General features: G+C 44.4%; 1 long non-coding RNA gene across 2 annotated transcripts in view; it reads right to left on the reverse strand.

Annotated features, from left to right (window-relative positions):
* Positions 1-18610: 18610 nt before the first annotated feature.
* LOC132230891 (uncharacterized) overlaps positions 18611-26400 on the reverse strand; it is a 29575-nt gene continuing 21785 nt past the window's right edge. For both annotated transcript variants that reach the window (XR_009451952.1, XR_009451953.1), the window contains one exon: positions 18611-19974. This is a non-coding gene — a long non-coding RNA (uncharacterized LOC132230891). The remainder of the gene's footprint in view (positions 19975-26400) is intronic.

A 26400-nucleotide genomic window follows, 5' to 3' on the forward strand; every position in this document is an offset into this window, starting at 1 on the left:
GAGGAAAGCAAACAACTGGATATAGAGTTCAAAACCACACTTTTAACGTTTTTCAAGAACTGTCTAGAACAGCTGTGGGCAAACTACGGCCCGCTGGCCGGATCCGGCCCGTTTGAAATAAATAAAACTAAAAAAAAAAAAAGACTGTACCCTTTTATGTTATGATGTTTACTTTGAATTTATATTAGTTCACACAAACACTCCATCCATGCTTTTGTTCCAGCCCTCCGGTCCAGTTTAAGAACCCATTGTGGCCCTCGAGTCAAAAAGTTTGCCCACCCCTGGTCTAGAAGCTGCTGATAAATTTAGTTAGACCCTCGAAAAGATGGGTGAGACCTCCAATAAATGTAGTGAGATCCTCAAGAAATCTAGTCAGACCCTCGATGTTATGATAAAGGACCAACTCAAAATTAAGCATACACTGACTGAAATGAAGGATATTATACAGACTTCCAACAGCAGACTAGAGGATTGCAAGAATCAAGTCAACGATTTGAAATATGAAGAAGCAAAAAACACCCAACCAGAAAAGCAAAATGAAAAAAGAATCCAAAAATATGAAGATAGTGTAAGGAGCCTCTGGGACAGCTTCAAGTGTACCAACATCCGAATTATAGGGGTGCCAGAAGAAGAGAGAGAGCAAGATATTGAAAACCTATTTGAAGAAATAATGACAGAAAACTTCACCTACCTGGTGAAAGAAACAGACTTACAAGTCCAGGAAGCGCAGAGAACCCCAAACAAAAGGAATCCAAAGAGGACCACACCAAGACACATCATAATTAAAATGCCAAGAGCAAAAGACAAAGGGAAAATCTTAAAAGCAGCAAGAGAAAGAAAGTCAATTACCTACAAGGGAGTACCCATACAACTGTCAGCTGATTTCTCAACAGAAACTTTGCAGGCCAGAAGGGAGTGGCAAGAAATATTCAAAGTGATGAATGGCAAGAACCTACAACCAAGAATACTTTATCCAGCAAAGCTATCATTCAGAATTGAAGGTCAGATAACGAGCTTCACAGATAAGAAAAAAAGAATTCACCACCTCCAAACCAGTATTATATGAAATGCTGAAAGGTATCCTTTAAGAAGAGGAAGAAGAAGAAAAAGGTAAAGATACAAATTATGAAAAACAAATACACATCTATCAACAAGTGAATCTAAAAATCAGGTGAATAATCTGATGAACAGAATGAACCGGTGATTATAATAGAATCAGGAGCATACAAAAGAAGTGGACTGACTATTCTTGGGGGGGGGAAAGGGGTGAGGGGGATGTGGGAAGAGACTGGACAAAAATTGAGCACCTATGGATGAGGACAGTGGGTGGGGAGTGAGGGTGGAGGGTGGGGTGGGAACTGGGTGGAGGGGAGTTATGGGGGGTAAAAAGAGGAACAAATGTAATAATCTGAACAATAAAGATTTAATTCAAAAAAAGAAATGAAAGAGATAAAATAACAGCAGACGCCACAGAAATACAAAGGATTGTAAGAAAATACTGTGAACAACTTTATTCCAACAAACTGGTCAACCTAAAAGAAATGGACATATTCCAAGAAAAATACAACCTCAATAAGGAAGAATTAAAAAAAAAAATCTGAATAGGCCAATAACTAAGGAGGAAATTGAAGCAATAATAAAAATTAAAAAAATTCTAGCAAACAAAAGCCCTGGGCCAGAGGGCTTCACAGGGGAGTTTTACCAAACATTCAAAGAAAAACTAAAACCTATCCTCCTCAGCCTATTCCAGAAAATTCAAGAGGAAGGAACACCTGAAAACTCTTTCTATGAAGCCACCATTACCCTAATCCCAAAACCAGATAAAGGCACTACAAAGAGAATTACAGGCCAATATCCCTGATGAACATAGATACATAGATGCTAAAATCCTCAACAAAATCCTAGCATATTGGATCCAACATTACATTAGAAAGATCATACAACATGACCAAGTGGGATTTATTCTGGGGATGCAAGGATGATACAATATCCACAAATCAATAAATGTGATACATCACATAAACAAATTGAGAGATAAAAATCACATAATCATATCAATTGATGCAGAAAATGGATTTGACAAAATTCAACACCCTTTCCTGATAAAAACTCTCAGCAAAGTGGGAATAGGAGGATCATACCTCAACATAATAAAAGCCCTATATGACAAACCTACAGCCAACATCATACTCATGGGCAAAAACTAAAACCATTTCCCCTAAGAACAGGAACAAGACAGGGATGCCCACTCTCACCACTCCTGTTTGACATAGTCCTGGAATGCTAGCCATATCAATCAGACAAGAAGAAGAAATAAAAGGCATCCAAATTGGAAAAGAAGAAGTAAAATTGCCATTATTCGCAGATGACATGATATTGTACATAGAAAACCCTAAAGACTCCATCAAAGAACTACTAGACTTAATAAATGAATTTGGCAATGTAGCAGGATACAAAATTAACACCCAGAAATCTATGGCTTTTTAATACACCAATAATGAACTCACAGAAAGAAAAAGAAAAACAAAACAATCCCATTTAACATTTCACCAAAAAAATTAAGATACCTAGGAATAAACTTAAATAAGGCGGTAAAAGACGTGTATTCAGAAACCTACAGGACATTGAAAAAGAGATAGAGGAAGACATAAACAAATGGAAAAATATACTGTGTTCATAGATTGATAGAATCAATATTATTAAAATGTCCATACTACCCAAAGCAATTTATAGATTTAAAGCGGTCCCCAATAAAATACCAATGGTATACTTCAAAGACCTAGAACAAACTCTCCAAAAATTCATATGGAATAAAAAAAGACCCTGCATAGCTGCAGCAATCCTGAGAAAAAAGAACAAAGTTAGAGGGATCACAATACCAGATATCAAGCTATATTACAAAGCCATGGTTCTCAAAATTGCCTGGTACTGGCACAAGAACAGACATATAGACCAATGGCACAGAACAGAGATCCCAGAAATTGACCCAACCCATTATGCTCAATTAATATTTGACAAAGGAGGCAAAGGCATACAGTCTCTTCAATAAATGGTGTTGGGAAAATTAGACAGGTACATGCAAAAAAATGAAACTAGACCACCAACTTACAACATACACAAAAATAAACTCAAAATGGATAAAGGACTTAAACATAAGACGGGAAACCATAAAAATCTTAGAGGAATCCACAGACAGCAAAATATCAGACATATGTCGTAGCAATATCTTTACTGATACAGCTTCTAAGACAATAGAAGCTAAGGATAAAATAAACAAATGGAACTACATAAAAATAAAAGCTCCTGCACAGCAAAAGAAACCATCAACAAAACAACAAGAAAACCCACTGCGTGGGAAAACATATTTGCCAATGTTATCTCTGATAAGGGCTTAATCTCCAAAATTTACTGGGAACTCATACAACTTAACAAAAGAAGGATAAACAATCCAATCAGAAAATGGGCCAAGGACCTAAAATAGACACTTTGGGAAAGAGGACATACAGAAGGCCAAGAGACATATGAAAACATGCTCAAAGTCACTAATCATCTGAGAGATGCAAAATCAAAATGGCAATGAGGTACCATCTCACACCTGTCAGAATGGCTATCATCAACAAATCAACAAACGACAAGTGCTGGAGAGGATGTGGAGAAAAAGGAACCCTCGTGCACTGATGGTGAGAATGTAGACTGGTGCAGCCACTGTGAAAAACAGTATGGAGTTTCCTCAGAAAATTAAAAATGGAACTCCCATTTAACCCAGTAATCCCACTTCTAGGAATATATCCCAAGAAATCAGAAACACCAATCAAAAAGGATATATGCACCCCTATGTTCATAGCAGCACAATTTACCATAGCTAAGATTTGGAAACAACCTAAGTGCCCATCAGCAGGTGAGTGGATTAGAAAACTGTGGTACATCTACACAATGGAATACTAACCTGTTATAAAAAAGAAGGAACTCTTACCATTCACTACAGCATGGATGGACATGGAGAGCGTTCTGCTAAGCGAAATAAGCCAGTCAAAGAAAGATAAATATCACATGATCTCACTCATTTGTGGAATATAATGAGCAACATAAATTGATGAACAAAAATAGATCCAGAGATAGATGCAACAGACGGTCAAACCTCAGAGGGAAAGCAGGGGAGGCAGGGGGATATGAGATCAACCAAAGGATTTGTATGCATGCATATAAGCATAACCAATGGGTACAGACACTAGCGGGGTGAGGGCATGTGCTGGGGTGGGAGTGGCCAGGAAGAGGTCAATGGGGGAAAAAGGAGACATATGTAATATTTTAATCAATAAAGAATAAAAAATAAAAGAAAAAGTAGAAGAGCCCTAGCTGGTTTGGCTCAGTGGATAGAGCATCGGCCTACAGACTGAAAGGTCCCAAGTTCGATTCTAGTCAAGGGCACATGCTTGGATTGCATCCTCGGTCCCCAGTAAGGGGCGTGCAGGAGGTAGCCAGTCCATGATTCTCGCTCGTCATTGATGTTGCTATCTCTCTCTCCCTCTCCCTTCCTCTCTGAAATCAATAAAAATATATTTTTTTAAAAAGAAAGAAAAGTAATTTTTTAAAAAGTAGAAGAAATAAGGGCCTGATGTATCTAACCTTGTAATGTAGGGATTATCTTAATTTTGCAGTCGAGGAAACTGAAGTCCATAATATTGAATGAGTATTTACTAGTATGTGACTAAATCAAAGATCATACTTAGGTAGCTTCTTCTTTATCATGAGAAAGTTCCCTAATAACTTTTCATAACTTAAGATTTCAAAAAGTCAATGTTTACTAATAATAGGTTTTGGGATTAAGAATTTTGTGCTCTTTGAACAATTCGACTTCTGAGAACATATGCTAACGTAGTGTTCTAAATTAGGCAAAGGTGGTCAGGAAAGTGGTCAAAACAACATGATTCATAACATTGGAAACTTCTAAACAATGTAGACATTCACGTGCACAATAAATGCAAAGCACTGCCAAAACCATGACTCTGGGGTCAAGCTGCCTTGATTCAGATCTCAGCTCTCTCCCTCACTGGCTGTGCGATGCCGGCAAGGTCCTCTGAGCCTTAGCTTTGCGCCTGTAAAATGGGGATAGAACTCTGCCCCTCTCGTCGGGTTGTTGTGGCGAGTAAGTGATGTATGCCGAGCCCTTAAAACAGTGCCGGGCACTGTGTGTGTGTCGTTATTGTTATTGACAGGATGCAATTTAAAATGATGGGCATGGATAATCTAATAATATCGAAAAACCTATATGATGTACAAATCAATTTGCTGATGGATTGGATATGGTAGCAAGAGAGGTGTCTCACAGTCACTCCCAGGGTTTTGGTCCAAGCTACTAGAAAAGTGAAATTGCTTTTTACTGAGATAGAGAAGGTGGGAAGCCGGGCAGATCTGAGGTGGGGGGTGGGAGCCAGGCATTCTGGGTGGGGAAGGGGGTTGGCTTCAACAACAGAAACTCATTTCTCAAAGTTCTGGAGCCTGGAAGTCTGAGATCCGAGTGCCTGCAAGGTTGGTTTTCTGGTGAGGGCTCTCTTCTTGGCTTGCAGAGGCCGATTTCTTGCTACGTCTTCACGTGGCAGATTGAGAGAGAGAGAGGAAGGGAAAGGAGGAAGGAGGAAGGGAGAGAAGGCCTTCTGTTTCAGGGTGCCATTCGTTGTTGCAGAGACAGGGCCAGGTGGCGATGTCCAGAGGCAGCTGGATAAACAAATCTGCAGCTCAGGGGAGAGGGGCAGGCAGAGGCATTTAACTTGGAGTCAGCAGGATGGGAATGGTATTTAAAGTCACAAGGCTAGCCTAAGTCCCGTGGACAGTCCGGGTAGAGATAATGATACGTCTGAGAACTGACCCCGAGCATTTGTAATGTTGGACGTAGAGAAATGAGGAGTCAGTTGAGGAGACAGAAGCAGCAGCCTGTGGTGTAAGGAGAGAACCAAGGGTCAGAGGAGACTGGAGTGATCAGCTGTGTCAAATGCCGCAACTTGAGGCTTGAGAATTGACAGCTGACTTGGCGGGGAGGTTTTCGGGGAGGTTGACAAAGCTTTCTCAGTGCGGTGGTGGAGGTGAAAGCCTGATTGGAAGGGGTTCACATGAGACCGGGAGGAGAGACTTGGAGACTGTGAGGACTAGCTATTTTTAAACTGTTTTATTTTCCTAAAAAGGGCCCAGAGAAATGGGGTAGTAGACGGAGGGGCATATGAGGCCAATGGGGAGGGGTGGGATTTATTTCTTTTAAAAATAGATGTTTTCATTGATATTTTAGAGAGAGAGAGGAAGGGGGAGGGATAGAGAGAGAGAAACATCAATGATGAGAGAATCATTGATCGGCTGCCTCCTGCACGCCCCACATTGGGGATCAAGCCTCCAACCAGGAACCAGGGCATGTGCCTGACCGGGAACCGGTGACCTCTTGGTTCATAGGTCGATGCTCAACCACGGAGCCACACCAGCTGGGCGGGATTTATTTCAAGATCAGAATCATCCCAGCATATTAGCAGCTGGTGGGAATGATCCTGTAGAAAGGGAGTAAGAACTGATGCAGGAGCCACAGGGATCAGTCCTGGAAGGAGTGGGGCTTCGACAGCAGAGACCATCACATCCACAGCAAGAGGAGGGAAGGCGGGGCATGCACGCAGGGCGCTGGAAGATGTGCTGATGCGGTGTGTTTACTGTTTTCTCCTATCTCATTCCTGAGTGAGTGCTTCAGATTCTTAACTGATAAGGCAGAGGAGCTGGAGGTTTGAGGAGAGAGAAGGAGGTGAAGAATCAGGGGGCCTGGGACAGCTGGTGGACCAGGGGGCTTAGTGGGGCTGCCAGACCAAAGCCTATCCTGGGGGCCGGTGAGCACCGACCTGGGACAATTCCGAAAATTCATGTTTCTCTGCAGCCTGTCTTGCTGCCTGGCTGCAGTCGAGGTGCAGGCAGAGTGGAATTGTTTGTCAAACAGTGTCTCGGCTCCTTCCCAACCAATTAAATAAGAATCTCTAGGGCCCATCCTCCAGTGGGCATATCCAAAGTGCTCGCCGCATGCAGCCGGGGTTCAGAGCCATGGATTAAATAAAGCTAAAGGTGAAGGGAGGGTTCGCAGAGGAGCCTGAGATCCAGGACTCCTGCTGTGAAAAATTCAGTGTCTGTTAAATTATCTAAACGGGGGCTGCCAATTTAACCGAGCAAAGGAGCCCAAGAGGAAAAACTAGCATTGTGCTGTGAATGTTATATACTCAGCCCCGAATAAAATAAGAATTGTAACCTCTACTTTAGAGTAAATAAGCTGAGACCCAGACAGGCAATGTGAGTTGCCCTCAGCTCCACCACTAACCAGGAGCAAAGCCAGGATTTAGATCCAGAACCAATTTATTCTTACAATTTTGTGAAAGATGTGGGACTTGAGCTGTGTGTTAAAGGCGCAGTGGGGTTATGATTTTGGAGATTCAAGAGGGCTTTGGAGGGCGAGGGATGCTCTGAGAAGAAAGGCCTGGGGGGCGAGAAAGAACAAGATGAATGCAAGGAATATTCGGGGGGAAGGATGCCCCTCGTGGCCAGGTGGGATGAAGTAAATGAAGGAACAAATGATTCAACCCACCCACCAACACATAAATGAATTGGGATGGTGTCTGTCTTCAGTAGCCAGAGAGCAAGGCTGCCTGCCAATGTACGTGGGGCCTGAGGAAGCTGCATGGCCAAACTGCTAAGCAAATGCCCCCTATATTGTTTTTATAATTCCTTATTTTTCAGAAATGATAGCTCTTGGGCTCCATTGAGATAAAAGATGGCCCCTGAGCATAATCTCATTATCATCAGTCACCACGGCCGAGGAGCTTTGTGTCCACAGAATCTTGGCATCTATATTTCTCTAGCTTTAATCTCGGGGTCGATATCCCAACACAGCGCTGCTCAGAATGCATAGCCAGTAGTAAGTGATAAAGTGGGCTACTGTGTTTTATTTTATTTGGCTTTCAGGCCAATCAGTTTTATAGCCGTCTGTTTGAGTGCTGAAAAAACAAACAAACACAGAACATTCTGGAGACAGCAAAGAATGATATGAAAACATGACAAAATGAATCTCTATCTCCCCGCTTCCCCCATGGGAAGAGGCCCTAAGTAGACTGTTGATTATGCATCTAATAAGGCGGCTGCTCCTGAAATGGCCCTTTTGATTGGTTTGCAAGTAACTCTGCTTTATGCCTCTTTGGCTGCTCAGACCCACCTGTGGGATGAACACAGTGATAATATCAGCTTGATTTCCTTCTCACAGAGATATTTTTGCTTTGTTTTTACTTTAAGAAGAGGGAAAACCATAATTCCTGAAACAGTAGCAAAACGGGAGGTTTACGAAAACTTAACTAGCACCTGTCCTCAACAGCAGTGCTGATTAGCGAGCTGCCTCGTTATTCCTTTGGGAAAGAGATATGGTCCAAATAAGGTGGGAAAGTAGCCTGCCTGTCCTGTAGTAGAAAGCCTACACTGGTGAGTTCTTATTTATAGGGAAAAGAGTATAAATCATCCGGTCAAAAGGTACGCAATAAATTCAACATAAAAGGTAGCTTTCAAGTATGATTGTTATACTTGTCTGAGTTTCCATTTCTGACCGTGAAAGTCTTTTTTAGTTCAAGTAGTTCATTAATGCAACCGGCCCTACTCATTCATTCACTGAGCAAACTTTTATAGAGTGTCTACCCTGAGTCAGACGTTGTGCTGGGCACTGAAAATAAGACCAAGGAAAGAAAGACGGACCTTGAGCTCAAAAAGACCTTTCACTAGTAACTAGGGCTCTTGCAGTAGATATTCATGGGGCAAGAAAGAGGCTAATATTCAGGGGTTGCCCACACTGCCCAAATGCAGGACCAGATTTATGACTGCCCAGAAGTGCGTTTGGGTCGCCTTTGTACAATTTGCAGGGTCTGGTGTAAAATTTACTACTGCTACGGGACCAACTGGAATTTTCCTAAGAACTAATGGCCACAAGGGTATTTGCATCTTGAAGTGCATATTTTACAGAGATTATGTGAATTCATTATAGGCCTACATTTTAAAAATTATTATTGCTATTCTAGATGCATTTCTTGATTTTTATTTCCTTTATTTTTTTTTAATTATTAAAATCCACTTGATTCCCCGGCAGAAGTCTATGCAGAAAGGCACAAGATGTTCTGGAGAGGAAGAGTTAGGGGAACTGGGAGGGCGAGGGCAGGTGCCACCTGGACTGCTAAGGGGCGTGCTGTCGTCCCACGGAGGGCATTCCAAAGTTAAATACAGACTCCAGCGCCGTAAAGGGTACAGCTCCATGGCTTCCGGACACCACATTCTCTTGGTTGCCACTTCTCAGCCTCTTTTGCTGGTTTTGTTCTCCTTGGCTAGAGCGGCTGGAGGGTTCTGCCACTGGCCCAGTTCTCTCTTCCATCTACCTTCACTCTCTTGGTCACCTCATCAAGTCACATGGCTCTGAATACCATCTATCTGCTGACAACTCCAAAATTTCTACCTATGGCCAAGACATCTCTCTTGCTCTCAAACTCTAAACTCATACAGAAAATTCCCACCCTGGATGGTTGGCTCAGTGGGTAGAGCATTGGCCTGCGGACTTCAATTCTGGTCAAGGGCACATGCCCGGGTTGTGGGCTCAAGGCAGCCAATCAATGATTCTCTCTCATCATTGATGTTTCTATCCCTCTCTCCCTCTTCCTTCCTCTCTTTAATTAATACAAATATGTTTTTTTTAAAAAAGAAAATTCCCCTTGAATATCTAGTATTTATTCCTTCCCACCTCAAACCCACTCTACTCATAGCCCTGCCCATCTCAGTTGATGGTAACGCAATCCTCCAGTTTGCTTAGGTCACAGTGTTGGTGCCTTCCCTCCATGTCTTTTCCTCACACCCCACATGCAATCAGCCAACTGATTGCCTTAGCTCTTTTCAACATAAAAGCAGAATCTAACCACCAGCTTCAGCGGTGCCTCCTGGTCTGAGCTACCTTCATCTCCTGCTCGGATTCCTACATACCATTTGATTGGTCTCCCTGCTCCCACCCTTCCCCTCCTCCATCTATTCTCCACACTGTAGTCAAAGTGCGCCTTTTAAATTCAAGTCAAATCATGTCATCCCTCTGCCCTTAACCTTGCAATGCCCTTCCATCTTATAAAGTGATGCCAATGACCTCCGTGTCTACACTGTCACCTCCCTGCCTCCTTCCCTCTGTCTCCCCCTCACTCACACCACTCCAGCCACATCATCCTCTTGTTTGTCCTTGCACATGTCAGGGCCACTCCTACCTCAAGGCCTTTTCACTGTTGGTTCCTTTGCCTGAATTACTGTCTCCTCATATATCTACATATAGCTCACTCCCTCACCTCCTCGAAGTCTCCTTCTCTAAAAAAGAAGGAAATCTTACCTTGGGAGACAACCTAGATGAACCTAGAGGGTATTATGCTAAATGAAATAAGCCAATCAGAGAAAGACAAATACCATATGATTTCACTTATATGTGGAATCTAATGAATAAAATAAACAAAATAGAAAAAGACTCATAGATCCAGAAAACAGACTGACAGTTGTCAGGGTTGGGGAGGTTGGGGAACTGGATGAAATAGGTGAAGGGATTAAGCACACACACACACACACACACACACACACACACACACACACCCTCAGGCACAAGACATTCGTATGGTGATTACCAGAGGGGAGGAAGGCATGGGGGGAGGTAGAAGAAGATAAAGGGGGAATAAATGATGACAGAAGGAGACTAGATTATGGGTGGTGAACACACAATACAATATACAGTTGAAGTATTATAGGATTGTACACTTGAAACCTATTTAATTAACCAATGTAACCCCAATATATTCAGTAAAAAAATATTTAATCTTAAAAAAAGTCTCCTTATCCATTTGATCTGCCTTAACCATCCCATCTAAACTGCAACCTACCCCACTCTTGGCACTTTGGAGTAGGTTGAATGGTACCCCCCCAAAAAAATAATAATAGTAAAGATATGTCCATATCCAAATCCCTAGAACCTGTACTTGTTACCTTATTTGGAAAAAAAGATCTTTGCAAATGTAATAAAATTAGGACTTCAAGATTATCCTGTCTGGATTACTCAAGTGGGCCTAAATCCAATGACAATTGTACTTATGAGAGGCAGAAGAAGAAACACACAGAGAGGGTGATGTGTAGCTGGAGGCAGAACTTGGAGTGATGTGGCCACAAGCCAAGGAAATCCGACAGCTACCACAGCGGGAAGAGAGTAGGGAGTCTCCTCTCAAACCTTCAGAGGGGCAGGGCCCTGCTGACACCTTGATGTAGACTCCCAGCCTCCAGAACTGTGAGAGAATAAAGTTCTGTTGTTGGAAGCCAACCAGTTTTTAGTAATTTGTTACAGCAGCCCTAAGAAACCAATACAGTGGTTAAGCATCACTTAACCCCAGGCTTGTTTAGATTTAAGTTTGTGGTGTTTAAGGAAACCAACCTATTGTATATTAATATTTGTGCAAAGGAAAAGCACATATTTGGTATTTTATGGGCCTGTAATGTTTAAGACAATTTGGCCTAATATTAAAATTAACATTTGTGTTTTTAATTCTCACCTGAGGATATGTTTTTATTGATTTTTTAGAGAGAGGAAGAGAGAGAGAGAGAGAGAGAGAGAGAGAGAGAGAGAGATTGGTTGCTTCCCATACTTGTCCCAACCAGGCATCAAATTCAAAACCTAGGTATGTGTTGAGTACTCAGGAAGTTATGTTAGTTCAATCAAAACACTGAAATAATAAAAAAATAAAAAAATAAATAAAAAGAAAGAAAGAAAGAAAGAAATAGAAGACATCTACACTAATAAAAGAGAAAGATGCAAATTGACCGTACCTTCATGACACTCACCAGCCAATCAGGAGTGAGTATGCAAATTAACCCAACAAAAGCTGGTGGGTTAATTTGCATACGCAGGTGCAGAGTGGCCAGGGGCGGGGCAGGACACAGGTGTTCCACACTGCCCCAGCCACTCTGCCCCTCTGGGCAGCGTGGGAAGGTGGAAAAGTGGCTCTGGGCTGGAGCGAAGGCAGTGCCAGCAGCCAGGGGAAGGAAGGCCCATTCTTGCGCAAATCTTCATGCACCAGGCCTCTAGTCAATTTATAAAGCTTGAAATCATTAACTTAGTTAAGTTTAGAAATAGGATCACATACTAGTCAAAGGCCTTTAACATAGCTTTCAAAAGTGTACAACAGGCTGTATCTAATATACAAAGAACAATAATATTTGATGCAGAACTTAAAGCTTCAGGAAAAATAGTTTTTTTAATCTGTAACTTTAATAAATTAAATATTAATTTTTAAAGCAGCATTAAGCTCTGAATGGTTTTTACTGCCTCAAAACCACCCAAGGGCACTAAAAAGCTCACATTTAATAGAAGCAACATAAAAGAAACTTTCTAACTTCAGGCCAGGGCCAGGGGAGGCAGACAGTGTGACAGTGGCCTGTGCTGTGGTGGGCAGCAGAGGGCCATGAGCTTCGCTGGTGGGTGCCACTGCTCTGAGCCAGAGTGTTCCTTGTCACAGGAGGACCATCAGGTCCAAAGGCCTCTAGTGACTGAACAGACAGCATTTTGAGTTCCATCAAAGCTCTACTCTGACACCCCTGTCTTTCCTCCCCAAGACGTTGCCCTAAGTGTGGCATTCAGGAAAGCATTTGATGTTCTGTTTCTTTATTAGCTTAATTTGAGGCACCAACTTTGTCCCCACAGAAGAGTCATTTTGAAATGGCAGCCATTTCGGGTTTTAGTGTGTTCTTTCCCATGCATTGCTGCAGGCACCATTGGTTTCTTCATGTGTGGCTGCTGGTCCCGAAGTTTCCCTCTGCTCCCCGCGGGCCCATCGGTCAGGTCCAGGTAAGACAGCCCTGGCAGCTGCTGTCCTGACCTGGCATTACATAGCCTTGGTCTTAATGTTGCCATTATCAGGCCTCAGAAGAATCACAGCAAATGGCTTAAGGCCTGTAATGTGTGAACCATAAAGAAACAAAAATGATTTTATATGAAAGAAGAAAAACCTAAAAAGAGACTTGACAATGATTTGGAAATATAGAGGGTGGGACAAAAGTAGGTTTTCAGTTGTCTGTAAGGAAAATAATACTAATTAATTAATAATAACACAAGAGTAAAGCTTCGTGTACTCACAACTGTAAACCTACTTTTGCCCCACCCTGTGTAACCAGTTTTAAAACTGTTCTTAGTTCTGTCCACTTCCATCTCATATTCACTTCAGAGCTCCCAGGGCACTCCAGGGACTAACAGTGGGGCAGTGAGAGAAACCAGGTGGCGGGAGGAGCATGTCGCTGGCACTGTGGGATGGCGCTGTGGGATGGCGCTGTGGATGGCACTGTGGATGGCGCTGTGGATGGCACTGTGGATGGCGCTGTGGATGGCGCTGTGGATGGCACTGTAGATGGCGCTGTGGATGGCGCTGTGGGATGGCGCTGTGGATGGCGCTGTGGGATGGCGCTGTGAGATGGCGCTGTGGATGGCACTGTGGGATGGCGCTGTGGATGGCGCTGTGGATGGCACTGTGGGATGGCGCTGTGGATGGCGCTGTGGGAGGGCGCTGTGGATGGCGCTGTGGATGGCGCTGTGGGATGGTGCTGTGGATGGCGTTGTGGATGGCGCTTTGGGAGGGCGCTGTGGATGGCGCTGTGGATGGCGCTTGGGATGGCATCCATCCCTCAGCAAGCCCTGAAGAACGTGCACCCAGGGCTGGATGCCATCCCAACTCGGACTGCAGGAAGCTTAGTGCCCTTTCTCTGCTCTGGGTCCAACCTGCCAGTTCCAGAAAACTAGGAAACACCCCACTTACTGCCCCCCATGACCACATTCAGAGAACAAGGACACTGGTTTTAACTGGATTGAATCAACCGGGTGTTTTTGTTTTTATCTCCATGGAAACCAAAGCACAATAAATCAAGGTTTGTATTACATCTCATTGGAAATTGTTCCTTTTATTATATGTCGTTGGAAATTATTCCTTTTATTGCTATTATTCCTTTTATTCCTTTTATTCCTTTTATTCCTTTTATTGCTATTATATGTTGTTGGAAATTGTTCCCTAAGTCCCTTTGAGGACGTTCAGTGTCCAGTTAGAGCTGAGTGACAAGGAAGAGCATAAGGTGCCTCCTCTGTGATGCTGTCCCCACACGTCCTCCCGGCTACTCCAGGTGAGCTGGCTGCAATGTCTCCCATTTGTCTGACAAACACTTGCTAGGCACCTGCTGTGCTGGGCTATAAAAATAAGAGCTTCCGTCTCTGGTGGCTGCCAGAGGGGAGGGGAGTTGGGGGACTGGTTAAAAAGTGAAGGGATTAAGAAGTAGAGATCGGTAGTTACAGATAGTCACAGGGGTGTAAGCACGGCACAGGGAATGCAGTCAGTAGTATTGTAATAGCTGTGCAGGGTGCCAGGTGGGTACTGGAAATACAGGGTGGAGTGTATGTTTGTCTAACCCCGTGGTCGGCAAACTGCGGCTCGCGAGCCGCATGCGGCTCTTTGGCCTCTTGAGTGTGGCTCTTCCTAAGCCTTAGGAGTACCCTAATTAAGTTAATAACAATGTACCTACCTATATAGTTTAAGTTTAAAAAATTTGGCTCTCAAAAGAAATTTCAATCCTTGTACTGTTGATATTTGGCTCTGTTGACTAATGAGTTTGCTGACCACTGGTCTAACCATATGCTGTCCACCTGAATCTAATGCAAAATAACATGGAATGTAAACTGTAATTTAAGAATAAAATTAAAAACAATGCTTACAATAAATAAATGTTTTAGTCTCTGACTTCAAGGAGCTTTCAGTAGAGTGAAGAGAGGGAAAAGTAAACATAATCACAATGTATTATTTTGAACACTGGTGGAAGTGCAGGGCTGCTGGGTGTGGTTATATAAGCAAGTGGTGCACTACACAACTCCAGGTGGGGCAGGGGCCTTTCACATAGCAGTCAGGTGAATGCACAGCCACCTGTGGCAGCCTTAGTGGCTCTGGAGGCAGATGGGAGGGGGCGCTAACCTGGGCACACAAAGAAGAGCAAAGGGTGGTAGGTGGACAGGCTCTAAGCTGCTTCCCAACCTCTGTATTCACATCCTTGAGTGTGGCCAGACCTGTGACTTCATTTTGACCAATATAATATGGAAACGGTGATAGGATGTCCCTTCTAGATTGTGTTCCTTAAGACTTTAATGCCCCGCTTGTCAGGAGACCTGCTCTTTCGCCGGCTTCGGAGAAGCAGGCTGCCATTGGCTTCCCTATGGAGAGGGCAACGTGGCAAGGAATTGAGGGCAGCCGACAGCTGACAGCCAGCAAGAAACAGGCCCTCGGTCTGACAGCCCAGGAGGAACTGAATGCCGTCAACAACCACAGGAGCTTGGAAGCATCTCCTTCCCCAGTCGAGCATTCAGATGAGAACCCAGCCTTGGCTGAGACCTTGATTGTGAGAAACCTTGAAGCAGAGAATTCAGCTAAACCTGGACCCCTAATTGCACCGATACTGTGAGAAAATAAGTGTGTGTTGTTTTTGGGTGCTCGTTGGATGCTAATATTGTTGTGCAGCAGTAGCTATCTAGTATAGGTGGTAAGGGACAGCATCTCAGGTCACATATACACTATGTTCCCATGGCACTTTGGAAAATCCTCAGAACAGTGTATTGCAAATGTTCGTCTTCCCTCTTGAAGCTGTTGTCTTATTCACCTCTGAGTTTCTTCATCTGTAAAATAGGATAATACTAGTACCTGCTGCTGCAGGCTGCAAATTATGCCTGATTTAGTAAGTGCTCATTAAAAACTACTTCTAACTCTTTAGGGCTTAGCACAGTACCTGGCACATGCCTTATACATACTTATTGGATGAATGATTACCTAAATGCAAGACTTGATGGAGAAGGCCAGTGTATCAGCACCTTATGGAAAAAGAAGCCAGAAGGAACCAACGATGTATAAAACAGCGTGCAGGAGTGACTAAGCAAATCCAGGCAGAAAGCAGGCCTAGATAAGGTGGTACCTGTTAGGAAAATCCATTAGGAATCGCTGCTTCTTTGGTTTTGCCCTCTCTGGACATGAAGAAGACAATCAACAGAGTCTGGTGTGACTCTTTAATGCCTCTTTTCTAAGGATCTGGTAATAACCTTTACAATCCCTTTAGTATTTCTTTCATCCACGATGCATTCATGCATTCCACCCACAAACATTTACTGAGGACAAGTCTATGCCAGCCACTGGATTAAGCACAGGGAATAAATACAGCATGAGCTGCTCACAATCCCAGGGCTTGTTAATGGCCTATCTGGTAGGAATCTCCTCTTATGTCCTGAGCAGCCGCCACACCCCACCCCTTGCTATTAGTGCTATGCTAGAATTCCCTACTCTTGTTTTGGGGTTGTCAGTATTCTGTGCAAAGTCTTTACCCTCTTCTTATGCACTTGCTTCAAGAAGAGTCTTTAGATATCAATGAAATGTATGGAAGGCTTTTCTCCCTCCAGTAATCTCCTTCCCATGGAACTAGGCAAGTGATTTTGCAAGTAATAGCTCTTTAATCTGGGTGTTCTTTGTGATCTCTTTTCTGATGTGTTTCTTTCTGAGGAACTGGGGAGATACCAGGGCCCTTTGATAGTTAAAAAATCTTTTATGGCTTGGAACATGACCTTAAAGTGTATCTTGCATTGCATACCACCTCACACTTCCAGACACTGTAAAAGGAGGATGGTGGGATAGCCTACCTAACTGATTCCAACAGCTGCTGTTTAGTTGTGGGGTAGAAGAAGTAATCACCAACAGAAGCACAAAGAGAGCAACAAGGAGAAAGCCCCACCACAAGCAATTTGACGCATCCCCAGGTGGCCAGGGAGGAGCAGCACCTGACACCCCAGTCTTCGCCTACAGCTACTGCTAATTTCTTGGCAAAAGCTTTGGATCCACCAAGAAGAATTATAAACAATGACAGACTTGCTTTAATGTTTGTTGGTTTGTTTTTTAAATAAAACAATAAAATGAACAGCCATGCGCCTACCACCCAAATTAAGAAATAGAATGTTCTTTTAAAAAAAACTTTTAATAATTGATTTTGAAAGAGAGAGAGAGAGAAAGAGAGAGAGAGAGAGAGAGAGAGAGAGAGAAACACCAATTTGTTGTCCCACTTATGTATGCATTCACTGGTTGATTCTTGTATGTGCCCTGACTGGGACAATGCTCTAACCAACTGAGCCGCATGGCCAGGGCTGAAATAGAACGTTCTAAGTATCACCAGAACTCCCTGTGAGTAAAGTTGCCAGATTTAGCAAAAATAATAATAATAATAATAATAATAATAATAATAATAATAATAAAAATTAAAAATATATTAAGTTGTCAATCTTTTCCTTTATGGTTTATATTTTCTGGGTCTTGTTTAGAAAATACTCCTTACCCCAAATCATAAAATATTCCCTATATTGACATATACAATTTTTAAAGTTTTCCCTTTCATGTTTAAGTTTTTATTTCACCCCAACTTTATTTTCTATATAATGTGAGGAAGGAATACAATATCATTTTCCCAATATGGATAAACTCTTGTTCCCACACTATCTATTGAACAATTCATTCCTTGTCATCCCCTGTATCTCACACATGCACAACACACACACACACACACACACACACACACACACACTGCTCACTATTTTTTCCTTTGGTCTGTTTTTCCATCCCTGTTTCAATACTATATTGTCTTACATACATAGATATATCAATCTTGCTATTTGTCAGGGCAACCCCCCTCCACCCCATTACAACTCAAGAATAAGAACTATTTGTGGGCCTTTGCTCTCCCATGTAAATTTTGGAATCAGATTATTAAGGTCTATGATAAACTATTGAGATATTGGTTGAAATTGCATTGAATTTGGGGAGAGTTGACATATTTATGACATTGAGTCTTTCTACCTATGGACACAGTATATCTCTTAGTTTTAACATTTTCAATAAAGTTTCTCTCCATTTAAGATCTTGCCCTTATTTATAGTTTTTATTATAATAATATCTTTTAAAAATTATATTGCTATAATTTTTACGACTGCTGTATGAAAAGGCACTTTTCTAAATTATTTTCTTAATCCTAATAATTTGACTATAGATTCTTTTGTATATTTTCTATAAGCGATTATGTCATCTGCTAATAATGATAATTTAATTCCTTCCTTTCCAATTTGTATGTCTTTTATTTATTTACTAGAGGCCCAGTGCACAAAAATTTGTGCACACGGGGGGGTCCCTCAACCCAGCCTGTGCCTTCTCGCAGTCTGGGACCCCTCGGGGGATGACCACCTGCTGGCTTAGGCCTGCTCCCCGGGGGATTGGGCCTAAACTGGCAGTCAGACATCCCTCTGGCAGCCAAGGAGCCCTTGGGGGATGTCCACTTGCCAGCGGGGAGCAGTCCTAAGCTGCAGTCAGACATCCTTAGCGCTGCTGAGGAGGCAGGAAAGGCTCCCACCACCACCGCTGTACTGGTAGCCATCAGCCTGGCTTGTGGCTGAGCAGAGCTCTCCCCCTGTGGGAGCGCACTGACCACCAGGGGGCAGCTCCTGCATTGAGCGTCTGCCCCGTGGTGGTCAGTGTGTGTCATGGTGACCAGTCATTCCCAGTCATTCTGCTGTTAGGGTCAATTTGCATATTACCCTTTTATTATATAGGATCTTTTAAAATTTTACTAATGAGAATAATGTTGAATAGAATGATGATATTGGGCATCTTCAACTTGTTCCTGATTTTAAAGGGAATACTTGTAAGCTTTACCATTAATAATATTAGTGTCTGTCATAAGCTTTTGTTTTGGACTTTTATCCTGTTAAAGAAGTTACATTCCTAATTTTTGTTTTCAGAGTTTCTGTCACAAATGAGTTTGCTTTTCTCAAATGCTTTTTCTGCATCTATTGAGATAGCCAAATGGTCTGCCTTCTCTAATCTGTTAATGTAAGGAATTATATTAATGGCCTGTATAATGTTAAACCATTTTTTCATTCCTGGGATGAACCCAATTTAGTATGATTGATTATCTTTTTCATATTCTCCTGGATTTGGCTGATAATAGTTTGTTTTGAATAGTTTGTTTTTGCAACTTTGGTTATGAAAAAAATTTGCCTAAAACTTTCCTTCCTAGTCTTTTAAATTTAATTTTAAGACCAATGTTACACTAATCTCATAGGTTGAATTGGAAGAATTTAAGATTGGTGCAAGAAGATGTTCAATTAAGTTTCATTTGAAGCACTAAGATTTAAGAGATATGAACTTCCAAAGTGGAATGGTAGGTCAAGAGAGCCTTTTCGATGGAAATACCCAGGAATTCATTCCTGAACATTGTCAACTCCTCGTGTAATGTAATGTCTTGAGAGCAGTTGATGGAGATTTTTCAAGATTTGGGGGGAAGTGTTACTGGCTCATGTGAACTGAGCAAGATGGGATTCAGTACTTCCTCTCGGAGAGCCACGTATGTATTCTCTGCTGCTAGGCTGTCCAGTGGACTTGTGTCTGGCTCTCATCTAGCACACAGAAGGCAAGAACAGGCTGGCTGGCTCTTTAGGTGATGGAGAGAAAGAAGGGCGCTGCTGGGCTTGAATCAGCTTGCTGCCCCGAATTTGTCTGGGCAAAGAATGCAGTAGTGTTTCCTTGGCTCCTCTGCAGCCAGAAATGCACAAAAGAGCTGGCATGGGGTCATCTTAGATCGCATCCCATAGAGTCAGGTCAGTGGAGAGGTGAACAGCTTTCATTACAGGGAAGCTGGGGGTGGAGGCTGCTTTTTTTATTCTAAATGGGGGTTAATAAGCAACTTCCAGAATGCAGTGCATTCATTCAGGTCAGAGGAAGTCAGCAGCAATGGGTAGGAACATAGATTCGCACGAAAGCACTCCTGAGAGGGAGAGTCAGCTTCCACAGCCAGCAGGTCCTGAGAGAGCAAGGCACCCTAAAAATAAACAGCAGCAGTTCAGTAAGGGCTTTCTGTCTCCCTCCCTTCCCCATCCCCCAGACCTGGAGCAGAAACAACTGTGAGCGAATGGGGCTGTGCCAGCCACAAAGTTACTGTCTTTCAGCCCAAACCTGCCCTTTTATTCTCTGTCTGTGATGCTGGGCCACAACCCTGCAGGCCGCATTTCTGCTCTGCCGCCTGTTCCCGTTGGCCGCTGCTGATCAGGATGCTGAAGGGGGGCTGGGAGGCTGGAGGATCTATCAGGAGGTACTCCTCCCTGCGTCTCCCCCTGGACGGCTTGTCTGCTGGCGGTCCCTGTGAGGGCTGCTGCAGCAGCATTTCTTCACCCCGTCACTGGCAGCTCCTTCCAGAGCAGCAGCCAATCCCACGAGCAGTGTCTACAAAAACGTGCAGGCCCAGGCTCCTGGCATCCACGCCTGCATCCTGAGGCGGCACTGCCTGCCGGCCAGCACCCCCTTCCCAGAGTGTGGGTCCCACCTCCCAGGCTCAATTCTCTGAGCTCAGAGACACCAGCACCAGCCGGGCCCCCCTTCCTCCTCGGTGGCAGGATCCCTGGTCTCAGCTCTGAAGTGTTAGAAACTTAAACCTCGTTCTTTTATTCCCTCGGGCCCTGGGGGTGGTTCTTGAAATTGCTACATTGATGAAACTTTAGAATTCTCTTCCTGTCTCCTCAGTTCCCTGGTTAGTAACTTGGCATTTAGTTAATATTCTTTAAATTAAATTTGTCCTCAGGTAACTGGTGTGTCTTCTGCCTCCTGCTTGGACCCTGATTGATAGAGGGAGGGCGGGAGAAGGGTGATTGAGAAGGTGGGAGAGGAAAAGAGAAGACAGTGACCTTCTTTCCCCCCAAAGGGGTGGCCAGCTGCACAGCCCTGGTTGGGGGAAGGGAAGGTGGAGAGGTCTCAACTTTCACGTTGAAAGCCTCGCTTATCATTTTAAGTTACTAATTTGAGTCGGGGTTTATGTCTAAAAGTAAACATAGGCATTTTTATTACTCAGTAATAACCATAAAGTCAAGGGCTTGCCTGAGTTTTCATCCAGTGCCAGGGTAGGGATTACCTTTACTGAGGAGACTTAAAGGGGCAGCAGGAGACAGAAATGTAGTATATCCATGAATTCTGCTTATTTAATGCACTGGTTAGAATCTGCAGCTATAATTGAAATGTCTCAAAGCCTCGGATGTTTTTTGTGGGAAGATTGTTTTTTATGCTGATTATGTTCTATTGCTTTTTCAGTCAATTTTTGGTAATTTATATTTTTCTAGGAATATTTCCATTTAAAATGCACATTTTCAAATTTACCAACATAGGTTTTGCATCTTATAGGTCTATTATCTTTTTGTTATTTGTATATTTTTCTCCTTTGTTCTTAATACTATTTGCACCTTCTCTCTCTCTCTCTCTCTCTCTCTCTCTCTCTCTCTCTATATATATATATATATATATATATATATATATATATATATATGTGTGTGTGTGTGTGTGTGTGTGTGTTATTTACTGATTTGTTTTTAATTTTTTTGTTACTCCTCACCAAAGGATATCTCTTCCATTGATTTTTAGAGAGAGTAGAAGGGAGGGGGAGGGGAGAGAGAGGAAACATTGATGTGAGAGAGACACATCGATTGGTTGCCTCCACTACATGCCCTGATTGGGGCTGGGGAATGAGCCTGCAACCCAGGACTGTGCCCTTGACTGGGAATCAAACCCACGATGCTTCGGTGCAAGGGCTGATGCTCAACCACTGAGCCACACTGGCCAGGAAAATATATATATATATATATATATATATATATATATATATATATATATATCCTAGCTAACAAAAGAGAAACGTGCAAATTGACCATACCCCAACCGCTTCCCATTGGCTAATCAGCAGGATATGCAAATTAACTGCCAACCAAGATGGTGGCCGGAAGCCAGGCAGCTGAAGCAAACAGGAGGCTTGCTTGCTCCAGTGAAGGAGGAAGCCAAGGTTCCCCGTCTGCTGCTGCCAGCCTCTGAGCTGCAGTCTAAGCAACTATGTTGCAAATATAGAAGCTAAATAAACCCCACACTTTCAGCCAGCCAGCCCAGCTGGAGTTGCAACAGTGTTTCAATTATAGAAGCCAAATAAACTGAGGTCTCAGAGCTGGAGCCAAGCCTCAGAGCTAAAGCTGGCTCTCAGCTCTAGTGACAGCCATAGAAGGTAAATAAATCCCAGAATACAAAAGAAAAAAGAAAAAAAGGAGAGGTTGGGAGCTTCAGTCACCCGCCAGCCTGAAAACGGCCCTCAGCCCCTCACCCAGACTGGCCAGGCACCCCAGTGGAGACCCCCACCCTGAAGGGTGTGTGACCAGCTGCAAACAGCCATCATCCCCTCATCCAGGCTGGCCAGGCACCCAAGCGGGACCCCTACCCTGATCCACCCTTCAGGGCAAACCAGCTGGCCCCCACCCGTGCACCAGGCCTCTATCCTATACAGTAAAAGGGTAATATGCCTCCCAGCACTGGGATCAGCAGAGCCGTGAGGCCTCCTGGCCCCTGGAGCAGCATGACAGGGGGCAGCGCCCAAACCCTCTGATCGCCCTGCGGCTCTGTGTGTGACAGGGAGTGGGGCCACAACCTCCCTATTGGCCCTGCTCTGTTCATGACAGGGAAAGGCGCCCCAACCCCCTGATTGACTCTGCTCTGTGTGTGACAGGGTGTGGTGCCCCAACCCCCCCCCATGGGCCCTACTCTGTGTGTAACGGGGTGGAGCCACAACCTCCCCATCGGCCCTGCCCTGAATGTGACAGGAAGGAGTGCCCCAACCCCCTGATCAGCCCTCCCATGGGCCCTACTCTGTGTGTAACGGGGTGGAGCCACAACCTCCCCATCGGCCCTGCCCTGAATGTGACAGGAAGGAGTGCCCCAACCCCCTGATCAGCCCTGCTCTGTGGGTGACAGGGGGTGGCGCCCCAACCCCCTCATCGACCCTGCTCTGTGCCTGATAGGGGGGAGCTCCCCAACCCCCTGATCGACCCTGCTCTGTGTGTGACAGGGTGCAGCGCCCCAACCGCCCCCCCCATGGGCCCTGCTCTGTGGGTGATAGAGGGTGGCGCCCCAACCCCCTGATCGGCCCTGCTCTGTGCGTGACAGGGGGGAGCTCCCCAACCCTCTGATTGGCCCTGCTCTGTGCGTGACAGGGGGCAGCGCCCCAACCCCGATTGGCCCTGCTCTGTGTGTGACAGGGGGTGGCGCCGCAACCTCCCATCGACCCTGCCTTGAGTGTGACAGGTGCCCCAACCCCCCAATCGGCCCTACCCTGAGTGTGACTGGGGGTGGCATCGCAACCTCCTCATCCGCCCTGCTCTGTGCATGACAGGGAGCGGCGCCCCAACTCCCCAATCGGCCCTGCTCTGAGCCCGACCAGGGGCTGCACCTAGGGATTGGGCCTGCCCTCTGCCACCCGGGAGCGGGCCTAAGCCAGTAGGTCGTTATCTCCCGAGGGGTCCCAGACTGCGAGAGGGCACAAGTGGGGCTGAGGGACACCAACCCCCCCCCCCCGCCAGTGCACAAATTTTTGTGCACCGGGCCTCTAGTATATATATCATTTCCTTATTCAATCTTTCCAGGGATTAGTCTCTTCAAAAAAACAACTTTTAATTTTGTTGATCATCTTTATTGTATCTATTATCTGTTTCATTATTTTAAGATTATTTTCTCCTTTTTACTTTATTTGAAGATATTCTATTTTATTTCTACCTTCTTATGTTTCATGCTTGGCTTATTAGTTTTAAGCCTCCTCCCCACCCCCCCTCACCCCAAATAAACATTTAAAGCTGTACATTTACTTTCACGTGCACCTTGGACAGCTCGTCATCCTCTATCATGGCTGATATCTGAATGAATTCACTGAACATCATAAATTTTGAGTGTAGTGTCATGTAGTTCTTGTTTTTTATACTTACAGTATGACTTTTCTTGTTGACCTATGAGTTAAGTATGTGTGTGTTTTAATTTAAACTCTTTATTGAGGCATAATATAGAAAGCACATACACATGTATGATATAGAAATGTGCCTAGGTCAGTGATGGCGAACCTTTTGAGCTCGGCGTGTCAGCATTTTGAAAACCCCTAACTTAACTCTGGTGCCATGTCACATATGGAAATTTTTTGATATTTGCAACCATAGTAAAACAAAGACTTACATTTTTGATATTTATTTTATATATTTAAATGCCATTTAACAAAGAAAAATCAACCAAAAAAATGAGTTCACGTGTCACCTCTGACATGCGTGTCATAGGTTCGCCATCACTGGCCTAGGTCATAGTGTATAGCTTGAAAAAGTTTCACAAACCACATACCCACGTATCCACAGATTAGGATTTATACACAGAGATAGGAACGCCTTTTTAAATTGAGTGACGTGCACGTACACAAAGGTAAGCATATTGAAGTGTATAATTTAGTGCGCAACCACCACCTCTATCTAGTTCCAGCACATTTTCATCACCCCAAAAGGAAACCCCTGCCCCTTACGCAGTCACTCCACAGCCCTCTCTCCTCCCCGTCTCTGGCAACTACAAGCTTTCTGTCTCTGGATTTTCAAGTGACGTGCTTTTAAATTTCAGAATGTATGGAGGTTCTAACTTATCCTTTTCACTGATTTCTAACTTAATTGTATGCAGTCTTATGATACAGATTTCTGACATTTGTTGAGATGTTTATTTGCTTTGCGCCATACCTAATGTATCATCAGTTTTCATAAGTGTGATGTGATTTTTGGAAACGGTGTACACCAGTGTTTGAGTGCAGTGTTCTATGTAAGTCCTGTGCATCAAACTTGTTAATCATGTTGTTCAAAACCTTTATAACTTTGCTGAATATTATGGCTGTTTGACCTATCAATTACTAAGAAAAATGTGCTAAATCTCCCACTCTGGTGACGAATTTGTCAATTACTCCTTGAAGTCAGTTTTTGCTTTAGGGATAGACTTTTCAGGCAACACGGAGAGGCATCAACCAAAGCAGAAACCTCAAACGTGCTGTGTGTGCAAAAGTACTATTGGCTGCCTCCACCTTTTCGGTCACCCTAACCCAGTTTGGTCAAAGTCCTCCCAGGACAAGGTGGTCCTTGCTCTCGCCCTGTCTCCCACCCCTCTATTTTCTTTCCTCCCATTCCAGAAACACATGATTTTTTTTATTGATTTCAGAGAGGAAGGGAGAGGGAGAGAGAGATAGAAACATCAATGATGAGAATCATTGATCGGCTGCCTCCTGCATGCCCCGCGCTGGGGATCGAGCCTGCAACCCAGACCTGTGCTCTGACCAGGAATCGAACCGTTACCTTCTGGTTCATAGGTCGACGCCCAACCACTGAGCCACGCCGGCAGGGCAGAAAGACATATATTTAAAATAAGAAAATGAAGATGTTGAATAAAAATACTCCAGGTCCCTGGAGTTTCCTTATTTCATTTCAGCAATAGAGCCAAAAATATCTCTAAATTATCGTTTCACTAACTACCATACAACCTCGTAGTTTTCCATTTTCTGCAAGGGTCACTGAGCACCCGGGGCAGTACTGGACCCAGGGTGCACTGGGCCCTGCTGGCCTGTCACATCCGGGAGGCTCAGGGCTGTGATGAATTCTGCTCCAGTCCGTGGCGGGTGGAGGGGGCCGCTGCCATCCCCCGGCTGCTTCACGATGCGTTTCTGTGCCACCTTTGCCAGAACAGGAAGCATATGTGGGCCCAGCATCTTCATTCCTCATTACCTCCTGCATCTAATACAATTGTCACTTGAAATAATTACTGGCTTTGCCTGAGCGCGAAATTCCATTTTGCTTAGGAGACAGGTTGACGGATGTGCTTTGCAAAAGCAGCACCACGTCTTTCACGCAGCTCGGGCTCATCCCCCTCAGCAGACGGGCCCCGTGCCTTCACATCATTCTCCATCGGGGAAGTGGAGGGGAGCCAAGGTTGGAGGGACATCAAGCTCGTTCCTCTGAGTGGGACAACGCCTCGGAGGGTGAGACAGCTTCATTTTCATGCAGACATACGTGCCCTTCTCGTGCCCGCACGGACCGAGGAGCCTGGGTTTGCTCAAGTCAGCTTGTGGTGCTCCTACTAATTGGCTGTTTGAAGTGGGCCGCCCGGCTGGCAGCCGGCTGGGCTGCGGAATGGCCCTGAGGAGGCTGACTCACTCCTCTCCCCAGGACTGAATGGCCTATTATTTGGAAGGGAGAATGGAGCCAGCCCAGTGTGCCCCAACTTGCTGCGGATGTTGGCCTGGGAAGGGGGCCGCTCCTGCAGGGCCTCCCTCCACTCTGAAGAAGTCACTTGCACCTACCTCAGCGCAATAAACAGCCTGGGGAGCCTGAGCTGTGTGCCTGGTTCCCTTGAGGTCACGGTGATTAACTGGGGTGACAGGTCA

This window comes from Myotis daubentonii, chromosome 3, assembly GCF_963259705.1.
Source record: "Myotis daubentonii chromosome 3, mMyoDau2.1, whole genome shotgun sequence".
NCBI lineage: Eukaryota > Metazoa > Chordata > Mammalia > Chiroptera > Vespertilionidae > Myotis > Myotis daubentonii.